The 18,736-nt window shown below is 40.5% G+C and overlaps 1 long non-coding RNA gene across 1 annotated transcript; it reads left to right on the top strand.

Moving 5' to 3' along the window:
- Positions 1-3,417: 3,417 nt before the first annotated feature.
- LOC117002128 lies at positions 3,418-17,663 on the top strand. Its single transcript, XR_004419218.1, has 4 exons — positions 3,418-3,509; positions 7,463-7,580; positions 9,791-9,815; positions 17,575-17,663. It is a non-coding gene; the product is annotated as an uncharacterized LOC117002128 (long non-coding RNA).
- Positions 17,664-18,736: the final 1,073 nt, after the last annotated feature.

Raw genomic sequence — 18,736 nt, 5'->3', positions numbered from 1 at the left:
CTTTTGACTGCGTTCGGTTCCAGTCCAGGGCTAATGCTCTTTGTCCCCCCGCCACCCAGCAGGGGTGGGGTGGGCAGGAGCGATCCGGCCCCGCCGGGGCACAGGGGCACAGCAGGGCGGCCCTGCCTGGGGCTGCTCCCGGCTCCGGCCACTGCTGTATCAGGGCAGGAAGCGGGGCGGGAGGGGCTGAGATTGAGCAAACAAGCGGGCCTCCTGTGCCCTTTCTATCAAAGGTCAGCATCTCAGCAGCAGCCTCAGCAGCAGCAGCCTCAGCAGCAGCAGCATTTCAGCCGTGCCGTGGGCCCGCCTGGCAGCGCTGCAGCAGAGGCAGGGCCCTGCTCTGCTCTGCCCTGCCCAGCCCGCAGGCTGCGGGGCACCTGGTCCGGGAACTAGGACTAATCACCAAGAAATGAAAGAGAGCTTCCTGCGGTTTGTTAGTTTTAAAATGTGAATTTCATAGAGGCGTGTCCGTCTCTTTCAGTGGTTTAACCAGTTGTCAGTTCTCAAACCAATCACTGATTGGTTTTTGTTAGATATAGAGGAAGCCTACCTGCTCCTCTCAGAAAAAAATCACTTCCATGGGTTATCTTTAGTGCCAAACCAGCACACAAGTTCAAAGAGTCACAGTGGGAGAGAGAGAGAGAAAAACACCTATTTTTTATACGCATGTATTAAAGGAAACCAGCAGCTCCAAAATACCCTTGGTTAGTGAATGTCTCCACAGGCAGTCTGCTAAGGGAGCAGTATCTGGAGCTTAGTAAAGCTGACTTTTTAAAAAACAAAGATCCATTTCAATTTTTTTTTATCCACTCCCCTGTTGTAATAAAAAAGCCGAGACTCCATTTCCTTCATGCAGGAAAAGTCAATTCTTTATTCACACAACTAATTTTATACAGTTTTTAGGGACCTTGTATGCAACATTAAGTGGTTAATAGTGTTCTTGCCAATTACAGTAATTTCACGAATACAAGCCGCACCAATTTGACCAAAATTTTGGTGGAAACCCGGAAGTGCGGCTAATATTCCGGGGCGGCTAATCTATTAACAAAATTCTAAAAGCTGCCAACACGGAAGTGAGAGCCCGCGGCAGCCCCAAGCCAAGCTGGAGCCCGGCCGGCCCCGGCAGAGGTGGGAAAGCCTGGCAGAGGCGGGGCCAGCAGTGTGGGGGGCGGGCGGCAGAGCCTGAGCCAGCAGGGCGGGGCAGGGGGGCGGCAGAGCCCGGGCCAGCAGGGCGGGGGAGCCCGGGAGAACTGGGGCTAGCAGTGCAGGGGAGCATGGCAGAAGCAGGAAGGCCGGCGGGTGGGGCTGCCTGGCAGCGGGGGAAGCCCAGCAGAATCGGGGCCAGCAGCGTGGGGGAGCCCGGCAGTGCGGGGGCCTGCAGTGCCGGCCAGGGCGAGGAAACGCGGCGGCGGTGCAGACGGGAGGGGGCGGCCGGCGAGCCTGGTGGCGGCGGCAGCCCTGCCAGCGGGGCGAGCGAAAGCGGCGCGAGCGAAAGCGCCGCTCGGCGAGCGAAAGCGCCGCTCGCGAAAGCGCCGCCGCGAGCCGCCGCTCGCGAAAGCGCCGCCGCGAGCCGCCGCCGCGAGCCGCCGCCGCTCGCGAAAGCGCCGCCGCTCGCGAAAGCGCCGCGGGGCGGGCGCAGCGCTCGCGAGGCGCGGCGCAGGGCGAGCGAAAGCGGCAGCGGGGCGAGCGAAAGCGGCAGCGGGGCGGGCGGCGAGCCCGGCGGCGGCAGCCCTGCCAGCCGGGCGAGCGAACGCGGCAGCGGGGCGGTGCTGACGGGAGAGGGGGGGCCAGTGAGCCCGGCGGCGGCGGCGGCAGCACCACCCGGCCAGCCCCGCCGAGCTGTGGCGCTGAGCTGGGCCACCCGGCCCCGTCGGCAACCATGAGCGGGCCGAGCCTTCCTGGCCCCGCCCCGAGCCAGTAAAGCCCGCTATGCCGCGATCCTGTTACTAATTGGCCAATTTGTGAAAGCTGCGCACGGATTCTCGCGACGAACGAAAGTGCGGCTAATATTCGGGGTGCGGCTTATCTATTGACAAAGACAGCAACATTGTCGAGGCACCGGGGGTGCGGCTTATAATCTGTGCGGCTTGTATTCGTGAAACTACTGTACTTTATTGGTTAGTAAAAGGTATTTGACTTGTCCATCAAATCTATTCTTGAATTGTTTACATATATCTTCACTGATTCTCATGAGACAAATCCATTGTTTACCAGGTGCAGTTGTTTTTCACCCAGGAATAGTTCCCAAGACTGTTTTCACGTGGGAATTTGCAAACCACTTAGCTGCACTAAGAAGAAGTGAAAAGTCAGCTATTAATTGAGCAGACCAAGGCCTGATTTTATGAAGCCTTTCTTTTATAATTCTTCTACCTGTCTACAGCACACTTCCCCTTTATAGTCATTTGCTTTCACCCTAGCTTCTAACAGATTATGCTTTTTGCTTCTGCATCCTTTTCTGCACGACTGTTAAAGGGTATATGGCACCATGCTAGCAGGAGGAGCCTACACAGGTTACTTTACCCTCAGGGTGAGAGCTATGTGCCAAAGCCCTTTTTTGTTTTTGAGCAATTGAAGCAGCATTGGACTGCTTCAACTCCAGAGTTTTCGCTGTGGCTGCTGATTCAGTGTGCTGTGTTGATTATGCTCCACCACTTCCAGTGTTAATGTTTTTCTGTTTTTTTAGACAAAAAGACAGAAATAACAATGGTTTGAAAATGGAACCAATAGCAAATGTGAAGCTGAAAGTTCCATGTGTTCCTTGACATGTCATTACTGAAGGATCTAAGAGACCTTTCATGTCTTATCCAATATCTCTCATAGCATAATCTAGCCACTAATTTTTGCAAGTGCTGATAAATCGTATCTCCTAGCTGAAATCCAGTGTTGGTAACTATATTCTACCCAAAATTGCTCTGCAGTTTCATTTGAACATGTTCTTGACTTCCCAGGTTAAATTGTGTGGCACAAGAATTGCCAAATGGCAAGTGTCAACTCTTAGCTCTGTTTCAGGTGTCCTCTGAGAAAGAGGAGGAGTGTTTGTCCCTATAAAATTTGTTGTTAGTTATGTTCCCTATGGCTTTTCATAGAGTCCAATACCCAGCTTCATTGCAATGAGAAAGGAATACAGTGGGGAGTAACCAGAGTATCCAGCTGAGATTTGTTATGTGATCAGTTGTAATGAGGAAACAAAGCTGGTGGACTCAGTCTTAATGGAATTTATCCTACAGCTGAACTCTGTATTCTCAAGTCCTCATAAAGAAAAATGGCTTTTTCCTTCTTTTTTTTGTTTTTTCTTGCTACTGCATTAAAAAAAAAGTTGCAAAGGAAAAAGGAATTATTAGTTTTTCAATATTACATTATGTTTTTCTGTATCTGGGTAAAGTCTTCAACTAAATAAGATAAGGAGTGAACAGAACTTCCAGAAGAGATGTTCCAGCAACTGCTTCTCTGTTTTCTTCCTTAGGAGACCTGAGTGTAAGTCCCATCTCTCAGGAGATTTTCTACAGTAGGTAAGTGGCCTTACTCTTGTGCATCTCAGTTCCTCAGTTGTACAGTAAGGTTGAGAGCATTGCCTTGCTACAGCTTGCTGTAGTGAATACCAGCTCACCCTGTCTTCAAGGGGAATATCCACTAGCTGGGAATCATTGCAGCACTGGTGCTCCTCTCTTTTTCTGCTCAGAATGTTGGCCTATAGTTATAGCAAATGCTATTCCAGACTTTACTTGTTCCTTACTTCTCTAGTCAGACACTGTAAGAAAGGGAGAGACCCAAGCTAATGTGGTGGTTCTTTTTCAAATGGTGCAAGAGTTAGCATTAGTTTTTTAATCATCAGATTATTTTTGAGTAATCATCAGATTATTTTTGAGTAAGCCTCTGAACATCCAGCACTTTGGTCAGTTTTCCCTGCCCAAAAAATGCGTGGTTTTTGCAGACATTCCATAAACACAGGAAGCTTTGACTGTGTCTCTAACAGATAGGGAAACAGAAAAGTAACATGCACACAATGTAAAGGCAAAAGCTAAACTTGCCACAATAGCTCAAATGAATGTAGTCCAGAAGTCTGACTCTATAGCCAGAGACAGATGTTTCAAACAGAATATCCTAAATCTGTAAAGTACAATTCTGACATAACCTGCCTATGTTTTACATTTCTTTTTAATTATTGATTTTCCTTCCTGAAGCATTGCACTATATTCTCTTTGAGTCTCTGGCTTGATTTTATTTCTCTGGAGGGGTAAAAGGGGCAGCATAAAGGGCTAAAAAACTGCTGTGAAGAAGCCCCATGGTGTTTAGCTTCCCAATCATCTCATAACTGGCTTTAATTTTTACCTGACAAAATATTAGCCTCAATTTTATCTGCTGCAGGAAGTTTCATGGAGTCATTTTTATCCAAGTTTTCAACTATTTAAATTTTTTTGTTTTCATGTTCCTTACTGTTTCATTTTTCTCCTAAGGAGTAGCTAAAAAGAAATTCCTGATCATCTTTTACTGCACCATTTGCTACTTTTATATAGCCTAATTGCTGTTAGTTTCCTTTATAAAAGAAACACTTAAGTTCCTTTCATCTGTGGGATTTTTTAAAAGAGAAGTCTTTACTTTTTCTAATTCCCCCACCAGTCTTTCTCCTCAGCTTTGCTTTTGCCCAGTTGCTCCCCAGAATTGAAGCCACAAATAAAGACAAAGTGTATCTTCCCTTTCAAATAGCCTTTTAATATTGTAATTACTTTCTTTTCCACATGAGTGAACTAACCGCATCAGCCCAATTAACAAAGATTTTAACAGAACTGTCTGCAATTAGCCACCTGAGCACTTAGTTATTAACAAGTGAAATTCAGAATATCTTTCCCAAAGTACATTACTTCTCTTTGAAACATAAAGAATTTGCCTGATGTTAGTCTGTCCAGTTTTTTCATTTCTACCCAGTTAAAACTACAGGAGAGAACCTTTAGCTGAGACATCCCTATTACTTTTATGAATATTTCTGTGAATACATTGTCATTGTTGGAATAGCTGAATGCAAGGGCTTTTAATCATTCTGAATTTAGGATTATGAATCAGAATAATGTCATGTTATTTTAGAATCAGTATTCTTTGACAATATTCTTAATTTTTAATTGGTTTTCTAAAATTCTTTGTTAAAATTGTTAATTCTATGTTAATATATTAAGGGATTTCTCCCTTCACAGATCTCATCATTGGTGTCAGCATGTTTGTCAACAGAAACCCTATTCCAGAAGATTTTATTCTGTGGAAATGTATGATAGTAAAAAAATTAATCAAATGAGACAAAACAACCTCCCAAGATTTTGAAATCTTCAGCATAGTGAAAAAAAGAATACTAAGTATCTTTCATGGTATTATATAATATTGGTGGTGTGAGAAATGATGCTCATTTTTAAAAAAATTTTCAAAGGTTTATTAAACCTGAACAAAATACAGCAAAAGACTGTCAGGAAAATTAATCTGCAAACACCAGAGGTTTATGTCCAAAAAGGAGACAGAGGAGCCTTTTACTTTATTCAAATAAAAGGAGAGGCCCTGGGGCATTCCTCTGGGATCTCTCAAATTTTTGGAGGACGCAGCCTCCTTTCTATCCTGTTTTCCCAGCCGCATTTCCCTCTCTTTCCCCATGGCTGAGGTACTTGAGAGGCACAGACTTCCCAGAACTCCTGATACCTGAGATTCCCCTCTAATGTACAACTCTCCCTTTAAATTTTTAATTCTTACAGAATTCATAGTTTTTCTCCCATTGTTTCTTTCATCTTCCAGTACCCAGCTTCAGTTATCAGCAAACCTGATAACAAACAGTTTGTTTGTAAAGGCAAATATCTTTTCCCATTCATCAATCAATGGAATCCTTCCCATTGTTGCTTTTCTCTCTCACTGCTAGTCTTATCTACCAGCAGCCCCACAGCTTGTTTGTAAAGACAAACCCAACATTCCTCTCAAATGAATAAGGCAAGAGAAAACAGCACCAGGAGCAAGGGACTCTCTGCCACGTGTTCAGTCACAAAGTGGCTGCTCCCCTTTTGTAATCAGGTGCTGTATCAGGTAACCCTGGCCCCTCCCAAAGTCTGTCAGTCAATTCTTCTTCACCTTCCATTGCTGGAAACTGCTGTCTTGCAACTTGTTTGGAGGTCAGTTCTTCCCATGCTGCACCTCCGAGGAACAAGTCTTCCCTCCTCCCAAATGCCCTGACTATCAAGGCTGTCCAGTGGCAACAATATAAGAGGGGAGGGGAAAGAGGGCTATGGGGAGAACAAATCACAATAATATAACTATACATCAATAAAATTTCTCTTAACTTACACATAATATTCATCCCTTAGTTGTGAGAGCCAACCATCAAATTACCCACCTATAACAGTGGCATTAAAATAGCAATGGAAAGCAAGAAAAAAACAGTTTTACTTTTAGTAATGTGTATTCCTTCAGATGTTTCAGATTTCCACTGCACTCTTCTGTGGTAAATTCCTCTGTTAAAAGTTTAGTTACCATTTCACCAAGGAAGGGCTCCTTAATTTTTGGTGTGGTTTTGGTTTACCAAAAGTTCTCTGTGTAAACAAAGACAAGTTATAATATTGTATGTTCTATTGCACTCTACAATTAAGAATTGTAACACCTAAAATATTGTGTTCAGAAAAAATCCCCAATAACATATCATTATTGGGTTTATGCTGAAAGTTTTTTCATTTGGTTTGGTGAAACTCTCTATTAGCATCCCAGTTGGTTTCCAGTTAAAATCTGCTACATCCTTCTGCTTTCTCAAATCAACTCAATGTGAAACCTGGGAATTTCCATCCCATGGCTAATGGACACTGATGCAGCTCCTCCCTGCACGCTGTGGTCCCTGCTCTTTTGGGTGTGCTTTGAAACTGGTCAGTAATAAGGAACAAAAGACTTCTTGGCCCTCTACACTGTTTTATTAAATTTGCTGGCATGGTAGCTTTAGCACTGCCCATTTCCAAACTTAAGCCACTGTAGTAGTTTAGACTTTCCAATTTTAATATACTTTTTTTTTTGCTGTGAGATAGGATTAGGAGCAAAAGCAAGGCATGTCTAAAACTTAAAGGGTATAAAGAAAATTTTATTAACAACATAAAAAAATAAATACAGAATAAAACCTTCAGATCCCCCTACTCCCCTCTCCCACACCTTCTTCTCCTTCTTAACAACATAGAGAAACACTTCAGTCAGTTACCTACTTTAAAATAATCTTTTTCAGTTTACTCTAGGGAGAGGAGTCTCCCTTTGTTAGGCTATAGGGACTTCTCCACAAGAAGAAAAAAACCGGTTCTCTTGTGGTTTCACTTTCCTGGAAAACTCCTCCCATTTTCACAGCCTTCCCAGAAGCTATGCTTATGGGCCATGTTAAACTCATGGGGTATTTCCTTTTAAGAATTAACTGTTCAAAAAGCAAAAGTTCTCTTTATCTTTCTCTCTGTTCATACTTCATCCCTAGGAACAGAGATCCTCTTCTTCCCTCATCTAAAAGGGAACTCTGAATCACCTATTAACAAAACTGTCAGCAGCCTTGGAGAATTCCCTGCTGATAATCAAATGTCATCTGACTCCACCAGGTAAAGGCTAAAAATTATTTACTTCAAGTTTTTAAAGTTGAAAGGATGCAGTGTCTTTGCATCCTTCATTCTGCAGTGTTTTTGGCTAGTTCATCCATCACAAGCTTCTGTGAGAGATGTAGGCAGCACCTGTAAAGGCAGGGTGCAGATTAGATCACATGCAGATTTTCAAAGGCAGAAATGCAGCAGTGAGATCCCCCTTTTCACTGGAAGCAGCTGCTGCCCAGTGTAACAAGATGTCTGTGCCACCAGTGTCCCTGAATCCAAAAGGTTTTTACCCAGTCCTGTAGTCCTGTGGTTTTGCATATGAAGAACTTGGGATTCTGTGGACAAAGAGTGCCCATGTTGGTGTTACAGATTATACTGGATCTTTTTCTCAAAAACTAATATGGTTTTGTTTAGTTCGTCAAAAGTAATGGGGTTTTGTTCAGTGGTCAGTTGGTCAGTGGGATTTTTTTTCTGATAATTAGTGATAATTAGGCATGGATAATAAAATACAAGATTTTAGCAACTTTGTGGAAGTAAAGGACTAAAGGAGCATTATGAATAACTGTTGCAGTTGTCAACATTTCTATGGGGATTAATATGCAACCACAAAAATTTGTTTCAGGCAGACACTTGGCATTAAAAGATGTACTCCAGGATTCTTTTCCTTATGTTCGAATTTATTCCACCAGGCCATTTTTAAGTAGGAAAAATACTTTGTGTTTGAAAGTCGAGATTCCTGACATAGTTCTGGTTTCAGAGAGAATATTTAGGGAATTAACCAGGGCCACAGGACTCTGCGTCCTATTTTGCCCCCATTCTCTTCATCAAACCTGTTTTGTGTTATGTTCTTGTGCTCTATCATGACCTGTGATAGGGACAGATAAAAGTGTAGTTCTAGGTTTGTTCTTCCTCATTTTTCTCTTCCACTCAATAAAAACCCATGACTGGTTATGCCTATTGACTCGATAGCACTTGAGGGCTTCTTTGGGAACTTCTGAAAAATCTCAGTTATGTATTCTGTACTCAGTGACTGCTTCCTATGTCCACATGTAAAATAATTAAGCACCCCATAATGTCCTGAAAGTTGTCATCTTTCCCCAGTCATCGTAACTGTTTTCCAACAGACAGGTTTTCAGCCATTTCTGGAGTGAATGATTTATTGTGAAGACAGAAGAGCAGAAATTTGTCTAGTCACTGTATTCTTGCAGTCATGTTTCTACTGCCAAATTTCTGCTATTCTGGGGGGAAAAAAATTAGCATTAACATAGCAAATGTTTCATCTTAATTTAAAATAATAAGGGAAGCCAGAAGAGGAAGAAGCAGAATGTTTAGAATATTTTAAAAATACCTTTAAATTAGGGACAGACTAAGAAAAAGAGAATTGGAAAATTTCCTTACTCATAAATTAAGAACCCCTGAATAAAGGATTCTCTAAAAATGTTGTGAGTTGCAAAATGCTCAGTTGGCAGGGAAAATCACTCAGTGGCTTGTTCGTTTTTCTTTTAATCTTGAGTGTCTAGTTTTGATTTAAAAATAAGCAATGTGGGTTCTATGTTGAATTCCAGTACTGAGTAACATAAACCATGAGGGTTTTTTGTAAATTCGAATAAAAAATGTGCCATGAGGTAACAAAGAATCCACTATTCTGGGTCTGCGTTTTGCTTCATACATTGTCTGTGAGCTTAAACTGTTACTTGTTACTGTTACACTGTCTGTGGTGTAAAATGGGCTTCTGCAGCTCTGAGATCTGAGAAAAAAAAATTCAGTGAGGGCTGAGCGCTCATATTTGAAACATAAGAGAGGAAGAGCAGTAATCCCCGTTCTCCTCAGACCCAGCATGTGTACATTGGCTTTGTCAGAGATTGCTCAGGTTTAGCAAAGCTGACAAGGGGCTCAGGTAGTCTCATGCCTTGTTAGTCCAAGCTTCTTGTCACCAGCTGTAGACAAGCCTCTCTTAAAGGGAGATTTTGTGTGATTCTATATTATTTCTAGTTCTAGTGATTTTAATGATATTTCATGTAATTATCTTTAAAGTTTTAGGAAAATTTTCATCCACTTCCCTTGATATTGATGCTATGTGCTGTATAGATGCCTAAAAATAAGTAGGTTATATCCTTACTAACAGCAATGTAGTGGAAGATAGCAATATTCTTAGTTGTGTGCAGTTCTCACAGTGCTTCACAAATAGCAATTTTTTAACCTGTTTCAATTTTTTTTCGCAGACTCAGAACCAGAGGCAGATAGCAGGTAAGTTACATGGCAAAGGCAATAACAGGGAATCAGTGATAAAACCTCATTTAGAAGAGGGTTACTTCCTTTTATTTAATCTCCTCAATGGTACATGAGCTTTTATAAAACTTCTGTTTTGATTTTAAAAATCATGTAATGTTTTTAGAGATCAAATCCATTGAAATAATTTTGTTTGTCCTTTGTTTATTGTATTTAAATTTAAAGGATATGTTTTAAAGCTCTTATGAAATTTGGCACTGTCATTTATTGAATAAATTATTTATTTGGGGAGGAGAAACCAAAAACATTGTCCCCCAACTATTTCGTTAGAATTCTTGAGAGCGTAAGGTCGCCATGCTCTGAAAGCGGTTGTTAAACAAAATAAACTGCATGTAGGAAGTAGTTAAATTTAATGTCATATAAAGTTCAAAAAGGATAAAAAGAAACTTAAAGAGCTTGTTCTCAACACCAAAGTCCTGTATCAATACCAAGAATTGATTCACCCCAGGTAGGAGGTAGAAGAATCCCTTTGTTTTTGTTTTTAAATTATTCACTAATATTAAATATTCCATATATAACATTTCAGACCAAGTTTTTTGTTATATGTTTTTTAACATATGGTGCAGGAGTATATTATTTGAGTATATTATTTTCCCTATATGTACAGCACTCAACAGCTAGAACTAGATATTTTATTTATCTATGCATCCATCCTGGGGCTGTATTTTGCAGAAAAAGGGAGGTTCTGCAGATACCCTGTTTAATTAGAGAAGTCAATGATCAGGTCTGCTCTGCAAAGAATAACCCCAAATTAGCAATCCCATCTTCACCTCCAAGCAGGCTGCTGAGTCTGTATTGGGCAGTACAGTGTCATGCAGAGGTACAAAGCAGAATTTGGTCCTGGCAATGCTGTAAGTGCTAATTAGAGTTTATACCTTTGGGTACTGAAGCAGGTAAACATCTTTCAGTTCTGGCACTGACTTGTCTGACACTTGCTTGGGGATTTTTACAGGATGCTCATTATGTGATACATACATGCCCAAAGGATCTGTAAAGTAAACTGGGTAATAAGTGATGCTGTGAGAAGAAAATATACCATACCAGGAAGTTCTGAATATATCAGTCTTAAGTATAGGAAATGCAATTATACCCTGGAGTATTGTAGAAACAGGCTTTATCTTGCTTTGCATCAAAGTAATGTGGGGAGTGTTTAGAGGGATCAAGAAGGGCTCAGGTGAAGCGTACAATATGCTTTAGTAATTTCAGCGGTTGTAGACAACAGAATGAAACCAGTGCTCTGCTTTTGGAAGGAAAATAGCATGCAAAACAATCCTGTTTTGTGCAACAGCCCTGACAAAAACATGGTGTATTGCTTTTCTAATCCAAGTTAAGGTTTTACTACTCAGCATGTAACCCATCTTCTGACTCAGGATTTATTTCAGCAAACCAACAGATCTTAAAATGTGATTTACCTGTTAAACACTCAAATTGAAATACATTATAAAATGTTGTAAAATTCACACTTTTCTCCTTATCATTCACTTGTCATCAGGGTGCACTTGTTACCTATCTGCTGACTGTTACTGGATTTGTTAATAAAAGCAGGAGTAATAAGCAAACACTGCCAGGTCTTGCCTTAAAAATCCTTCAGGCTGCTGTGGTAATAGCCAAAACCTAAAAGCTGCACATAGAGAAGCTGAGCTGGCAACCTGTCAAGGATCCAAAAACTGCATCTGTTTTAGACTAATAGTAGTTGCCAGTTTTAACTAAGGTCTAACAAGAAGGAATATAGGCATATAGAACCCTCATTCCACTGGTGATTAAATTAGTCAGAATGTCCCACTCATGAGTCCTACTGTAGCTTAGATGAATGACTCCAAAATATCTAAATCTCACTAACTCTCAGCAGTTGTCTGTTTTGAAGTCTTGGCTCTAGAGCTGTGTACTAAAGAAGAAAGGTTGTAAGCAGTGTTCAGTTTCATCAGGATTTATGTTTGATGTGCTGATGTTAGAAGTAGAATGTGCAGCCTTTGTGTTAGAAATCATAATTTTTCCTTGTAAACTGCTCAACTGAAATTTCAATCAATAAAGTAAAACTTCTGCAAAAAGGCCAGTGGGGAATTGTGGTTCTAGTTAAGCTCACTGCTGCCTGCACTGGGAAGCTGTGCAGGTGATTCTTGTAAAATGTTAACTTCAGCCACGAGCTTCCAAGAGCCGTCTGGCAGAAGACTCTGATAACAATCCAGTTGTCTGTTAAGCTTGTTGTTCCTGTAGACAAATGAATGTTAAAATAGCTCAATGAAACTTTAGCTCCTGGCTGGCTTGTAGGCTATTATCCAATTGTAGCAGCTATGCCATTTGAGTGCCAGTTTTCAATTTGAATAACAATTCCTGCAGACCATAGGATGGTTGAGATGGATGTTAAACACTCTGACAGGCAGAGGATTACCACTTCCAGATTTATTGTTGACACTTGCAATCTGCTGCTTTGCCACCCACTGTTACAGTGCCACTGAGGAACTGGGAGAAGTGTGACACCAGGTTCTAGACACATTTCAAACTAATGTGTTGCTCAGTAAAACTGATTGAAAATTTGAAATAAAGAGGCCATTTTACCTGCAAAATGAAAAGGAGCTGTGAGGTCTAATTATCTGCAATGACCTTAATGTTTGAAACTGGCACCTGCATACTCAAATATACCTGCTGTGATACACTGCTTTCATTATGATGGTACCTTTGTGATGGGTGTGCAGAGACTGTTCTCTCTGCTGCTGCTCAGGGGCTGTTGTGTGGCAAGCCATGGCAGTCTTGTGTCCAACATCTGTTTTCCCACACAAATGGAAAGCCATTCATTTTGGCATTATGCTATGTGAGATAATTTTAACTAACTCAAAGATAGTTTTTCTGTGAAGATAAATAGTATTCTTCACTGAATTTGTCAGCTTGCTATTTCAGATACTCCCTTTGCATCTGATAATTTGGATCTGGAACATAAAAAACATGTCTTCTGAGGTTTGATGAATTTACAGTCAAATCAGGATTGATTCCAGGAAAATGATCTGGGAATTCAGATTTTCTATTTCATTGGGGCAGGGAGCAGTATGTAAAAGTAAATTGTACAGACCCAGTACAGACCCATGAGTTCTGCCCTAATAGCTTTTCTTAGCAAAAATAACATTAATGAGAACATCAAGTAATTTTTTTAACAATAAAAAACATTAACTGCCAAGTAATTAGTGAAGTGTTTCAGAGAAAGAAAAAGGCGCTAATGAGAGGACAGATTAGTATGTATTTGTTATTCCTGTGGATTGGATTTCTTGTGTTTACTACTGCTGAGTCTCATCTGTCATGCTAATAACATATCAAGTTGCAAAGATCTCAGTGATACAAAATGCATGTTTGCTATCCGGGACAATAGGAAAGACCAAGATAAGGTTGTGGGACACATGAAGATAGATATCAGGAGAGAGTTTGCACCTGGGCTGCACTCTTATTTCCTGAATGGGGACTGAACATTTTCACAGCTCTCTTGCTGTGGCAGCAGGTCTCAGGCTGTCCAAATACAAGGTCTGAAGTGAAGGGGATAAAGTATTACATATTCTGCTATGTGATGAAAGGTTGTTTATAAGATAAGGCTGTGTACATCTTTCTACCCTTTCTTTCCTTTCAGAAAAAAAGACTCTGATCAGAGAAAAAAAACTTCTTTAGGTTTCAGTAGACAATTTTTTCTTTTCTTTTTAAATGTTTGTTTGTTTGTGGGTTTTCTTGTTCCCCAGTTTAATTTTGATGGCAAATGGATCTGGCAGGGTTGGCTGTTGTCAAAAATTTACATTGTTTGAAGGCACAGACAATTTGGTTCTCAGGATCTTCCCACCAGAAAGGTGAATATTCAGATCAAATAAAAAGTTTCCTGTCTTCCAGAAATAACCTCTTTACTGCCTAGGCTTATATGATGAATTTTCACTGTTTAATTACTTATTTTCTTGAGGTACACACGCAGTTTGATTGAAACAGAATAATTCTTGACGGTTAAGTGTAATATTAACTTTTTTGGTAACAGAAAACTTGCTTTTCCCCAAGCCAAAATCACGCAGTAGATATTTCCCACTCTGCTATTTCTTCTTGGTAGAAATCTCATAAGACTTCTGGCTAAATTCCTCAGTCATCAGACATACGTAGATAGGTTAATTTAGATTGTATGAATGCGAACATATTTCCCTACATCCCACCCAAATTCAGATCAATGCCTTGATGCTTTATAATTAAGAACCTCCACTATGGAAGCTCAGAGAGCCATAATAGTTTTGTTCCGGAGGGGCAAGAACAAGAGAGGAGAAATATCCCTCTAGTCATGGTGAGAATTGCATCCCTCCCACAGCCCTTTGCAGGCACATGTTAATCCCTTAAGTTCTGTTGGTTAATGTAGTTGATGTCACTCCATTCACCCTGGTTCAGCCCCTGTCTACCCTATATGTACCTTCCCAGGAGGTTGTTCCCTCTCCTGATCCCCATTGGTTCTGTTTCATCACAGTGCTCCACTCTGTTACCCCATTGGTTCTCTCGGTTGGCTGCCCCTCCTCTGTACCACTTTCACCTATTCCCATTGGCTCTTGACCCTCAGAGCCACCCCTCTTATTCCATATTTAATCCTGTGCCCTCAACCCCATCTTGTCTTGGACCTGGAGCCCCTTGAAGGCTGTGAGGGGTTCTTGGAGCTCTGTACAAAGACCCGTCCTTCACCTTTGTTCATCAGCAATTCAATAAGCATGCTCCAGCCTTTGAGAGTGCAGGTTGCTTGCAGAGACCTGTTGAAGCACACTGCTTCACTCCACAGGACAAAACTAAATCCTGTCAGGAGAGGAGCACTCCCATTTACAGCCCAACAACTTCTGCTCATTCACTTACTGCAGCAGCTTTTCTTTTTTCCTTCTGTACTGAAGGAGTTGCTACTGCTGTATGAACTGCTGTGAACTCTGATGTATGATTTCAAGACATTGCTAAACCACTTGAACTTTTCCCAGTTGCAGCCAAGAGAAGGGGAATAGCTGTCTGCCCTGGTATTTCTCTGCAGCATATCTCTACTATTATATCAAGAATAGAAATATAATCAGGTTTCTTGTTTCCTATTTTTCATTTGTGATCTGCTCTACTATCATATATTACCGTACCAATAAAATTAGTAACACAAATCTGTTGGAGGTATGCAGTGGTAATTGCTCTTTGTTCTGCCAAGGAAAAACCCCCAACAAAACTGCAAAGCTAAACTTCAGGACAACTTGTAGTCTTGTAGATATGGCAGCAGATGTTACAATGATAGTGTATTTATCTATATATAGCTCAAAGCACTGGCAAGTGAATTGCTTCACAAGGATGGAACTCTGCCTTTGAAGGTATTGGCCTTCTTGATCTATTGTTCTTCTCAACTGCATGCACTAGAACTGGGTCTGATATCATTTGGCATAGTGTAAATCAGAGGAGATCACAAAATTTAATGCAATTTCTGCACCACTGTAAGGTCATGGGTGGACTTTTACCAGAAGAGTTGCTTCTTTATGGATTTGTTGATTCACAGTTCTTTTCAGTTTGGTCTTTGGGTACAGTCGATTTTAGAATTTCTTTTTTTCCCTCATGCTTATTAATTGCTCTTTTCTGTTACTTGGCCTCTTCACTGCTCTTCTTTTCTGTTGCCCAATGCCATACTCCAAATCCAAATGGACTGGGTATTCTTTTTCAAGACTACTTTTAAACACTTTTTTTAAAAATTGAAGCTTACTTTAGTCAGATTTAAGTAAGTGACTTGAGAGTTCACTGAGTGAGACATAAATCCAGCAATATATAAATACAGATAAACAGTTTTAAATGATCTATTAATTTTTTTATTATTATTATTTTTTGGTCTGAAATGCTCTGAAACTGTAAAGAAAAAAAGATTTAAGAAGATATCTTACCAAGAGTGAACTTTGGATTTTGTCTTTCTGTTACTTGTTTTTTGTAGACTTTTTTCAGAGAATGACATTAGTAGTTCCTAACTACCAGCCAAAGCAAATCTGATTTTTAAAGGAAGCACAGTACAAAAACTTGGGAGACATTTGCTCATCTGAGATCTCACGAATCATAGCAGTGCAATTAGAAAAGGAAAAAATAAAAAAGACCTCAGAGCTATTTTAGGGCCTTAGGTCATGAGTTAGGTCATGAGCTTCTTAGCATTTCGTGTGGTATCTGAGTAGACCCTTGGAGTATAGATGAGGGCAGGTGCAGAAGACTGTGCTATAAATACTTCTGTACTTAAGGAGTAGTTTCTTAAATGACAAACCAAACATAAACAGTCGTTCTGAAGAGGAAAATTATTAAAATAATTGAAAGCTTAATTTTCCAACAAATCATCCCATAGTTCTTAATCACAAAAGCTAAACTGCTCTCCACCATTATGTAGGAAATGTTACAGAAAACCTTTTACAGGGTTACAGCATGTATTAAGCATGGCTGGCATGCTCTGGAGTATTCCTGCACTCCTTTGCTGCCTACTGAGCTGTGCAGAGAACTAGCCATCGGGATTCCTACCTTCTATTTCAGGACCTTCTCTTGCCTTATGGCTGGAGCATAGATGACCAATTTCCCCGGGGAAAATTTACCGCTTTTATTCTTCTTTTAGAAATATTGTCCCTCAATTTCTTTAGTACAAAGCTTTTGGAGATCCTCACAGGATAAAATACAATGACTGTACTAGTAAAACCTGCCTGATTTCATTAGTATTATTTTACTTGTTTCTCTAGGTGAATACAGGTGTTTTCAATTCTCTATTTTTTTATTATATCCTACACACATGTTGCTGGCTCCCTTTATCCAAAAGGAACATTCCTGTTTTACAAGGGCAGCAGAGGTCTCAGAGACCTTTGAGAAACTGGTTTATATTTCATTAATATTTGCCTTCATGTGAGGGAACACTCCACTTTTCAAATGACCCATACAGGCCTGTGAGTTCACTGTGACTGACCTAACTTGAATCCTTAACAATCTTTCAGGAGGCATGTTTTATACAACTGGCAGAACCAGTCGTTAGGTGTCATTTTGTGTATATTCCTAAAAGAGACCTAGGAGAAGAAGAAGTAGGTAAAGCAACTCCAAAGGCATGTTTGACATTTTTCCAAGTCCTGAATATGTCCACCTACCCATTTGTCTGTTATCAGAATCAACCCCTTATGACCAACCCAATCTATGCTGAAAGAGCAGATCCTCCTCAAGGCAAATTTCTATGTTTGTCAAGGGATAGGTGACAATGCAGAAACATCATTATATAAACAGGTCCCAGCAGTAGGCTGTCTTTATTTTCTGAAGAGCCCAATTAAATTAACAGAATTCAAAATGAGTTCAGTAGGTACTCCTCAGAAGAAAGTGAAACTACTACTAGGGAGTTCCTGCACCATTTGTCGATGAGATGAGATGAGATGAGATGAGATGAGATGAGATGAGATGAGATGAGATGTGAGCCAAGCCATTATGGTGAAAAACAAGAGGTGATGAGTAACATTAGAGAATTGATATTATATCATAAAACCAGTTTATGCTGCCTTCTTTTTTCAATAAGTAAAAATAATTTGTATACAATCTGTCTTCACATATCAATTAAAGAGAGAGAGACTATACAAGCTATTTCGTTTCTACACCTCTCTTTCTCAGCCAGCTGGAACAGACATTTCCAAGTAATTGAAATTGTTAATGAAAGGTATAGCAAGCATGTTAACACATAAATAATATGTACTTTTCATATTCTCTCAAGGAGGAAAAGAAAAATTAAATCACCATCAGCCAGTTCAGCCCTATGGATATAGGTCTTTTTGCTATAAACAAAGCTTATTAACTGGACATTTTCATGTAAGTAGAACCTCAGGATTTTTTTTTTTTCTGTGGAGATGACACCATCCTTCATGTTTTGGGGTTTTTTTTTTGGTTGGTTGGTTGGTTGGTTGGTTGGTTGGTTGGTTGGTTGGTTGGTTGGTTTTTTTGAGTTCCTTTCCTACTGCCTATATCTCATACTTTCTCCTGTATCCTGGAGGCTCCCATGTCATGGCTAATATTCTTTTAGAAAACTGGAGCTGCACAGGCAGTCTTTTAAGAGCCTATCAGCACCACTCCCAAATTAGCCAGACAGCTGTTTGTTTAATTTCGCAAGACGTTTTCTTTCCCCAAAGTGAGAAGAGCTACCTCAGTGAATTCCCAGCCATGATACTCATGTTTTTAAAGACACCTTTTGTGGCAGAGGAATATGTTCTCCTAAACTAGGGTCAAAATATACTGATACATTTAACAAAGCAGTCAGGTTGTTGAACAATATGTAACTAGGTATCTTTTAAATATTCACGATACTATCTCAGAAAGGCCCTGATCTGTTCCAATTGACTATAGTGTAAAATCAAGATGAGTGCAAAGAGAAAAACAACAGAGTTGATTGCAACTAGATCTGTAGACTTTTTCAATACTCTCTTGTGTTTTAAAACATTCTGTTGAAGTGCAATGTTTTGCTCAATAATTTTTACTGTTACTGTTGTACTAGTTTGGTTATTAAACCAATGCAGTGAGAAAGGACTGCAGTGAGAAATCATCTTTTCTTTAAGGCATAAGGAAAGCTTCTATTTTGACAGTGGACTTCAGCTCTCTGGAAGCAGTACACATGAATTCCCATGACTAATTGTGAACCTCTGAACTTTGTACAGTTTCTAGATTAATTCAGATTAGGTTTCTAGGTTATTTCAGGCCTTTTGGAGGACCTGGGGACAGTAACTGTTGGTCTGAACCCTCACTGGGGGCTTTGCTATCTTGTGGAGCTGAAGCTTTGGTGCAGCTTGTTTAAGCTCTCCAGGAGCTGGCTTCCAAGGCCTGCTTTGCAAATCCAGCCCTGGCAAGTACCATGGGCCAGAAGCTGTAGGACATTCCCTCCTCCT

This window comes from Catharus ustulatus, chromosome 12 (assembly GCF_009819885.2).
Source record: "Catharus ustulatus isolate bCatUst1 chromosome 12, bCatUst1.pri.v2, whole genome shotgun sequence".
Lineage (NCBI taxonomy): Eukaryota > Metazoa > Chordata > Aves > Passeriformes > Turdidae > Catharus > Catharus ustulatus.
Note: the sequence above shows the minus strand (reverse complement) of the source record. Positions and strands in the feature narration are given on the sequence as shown.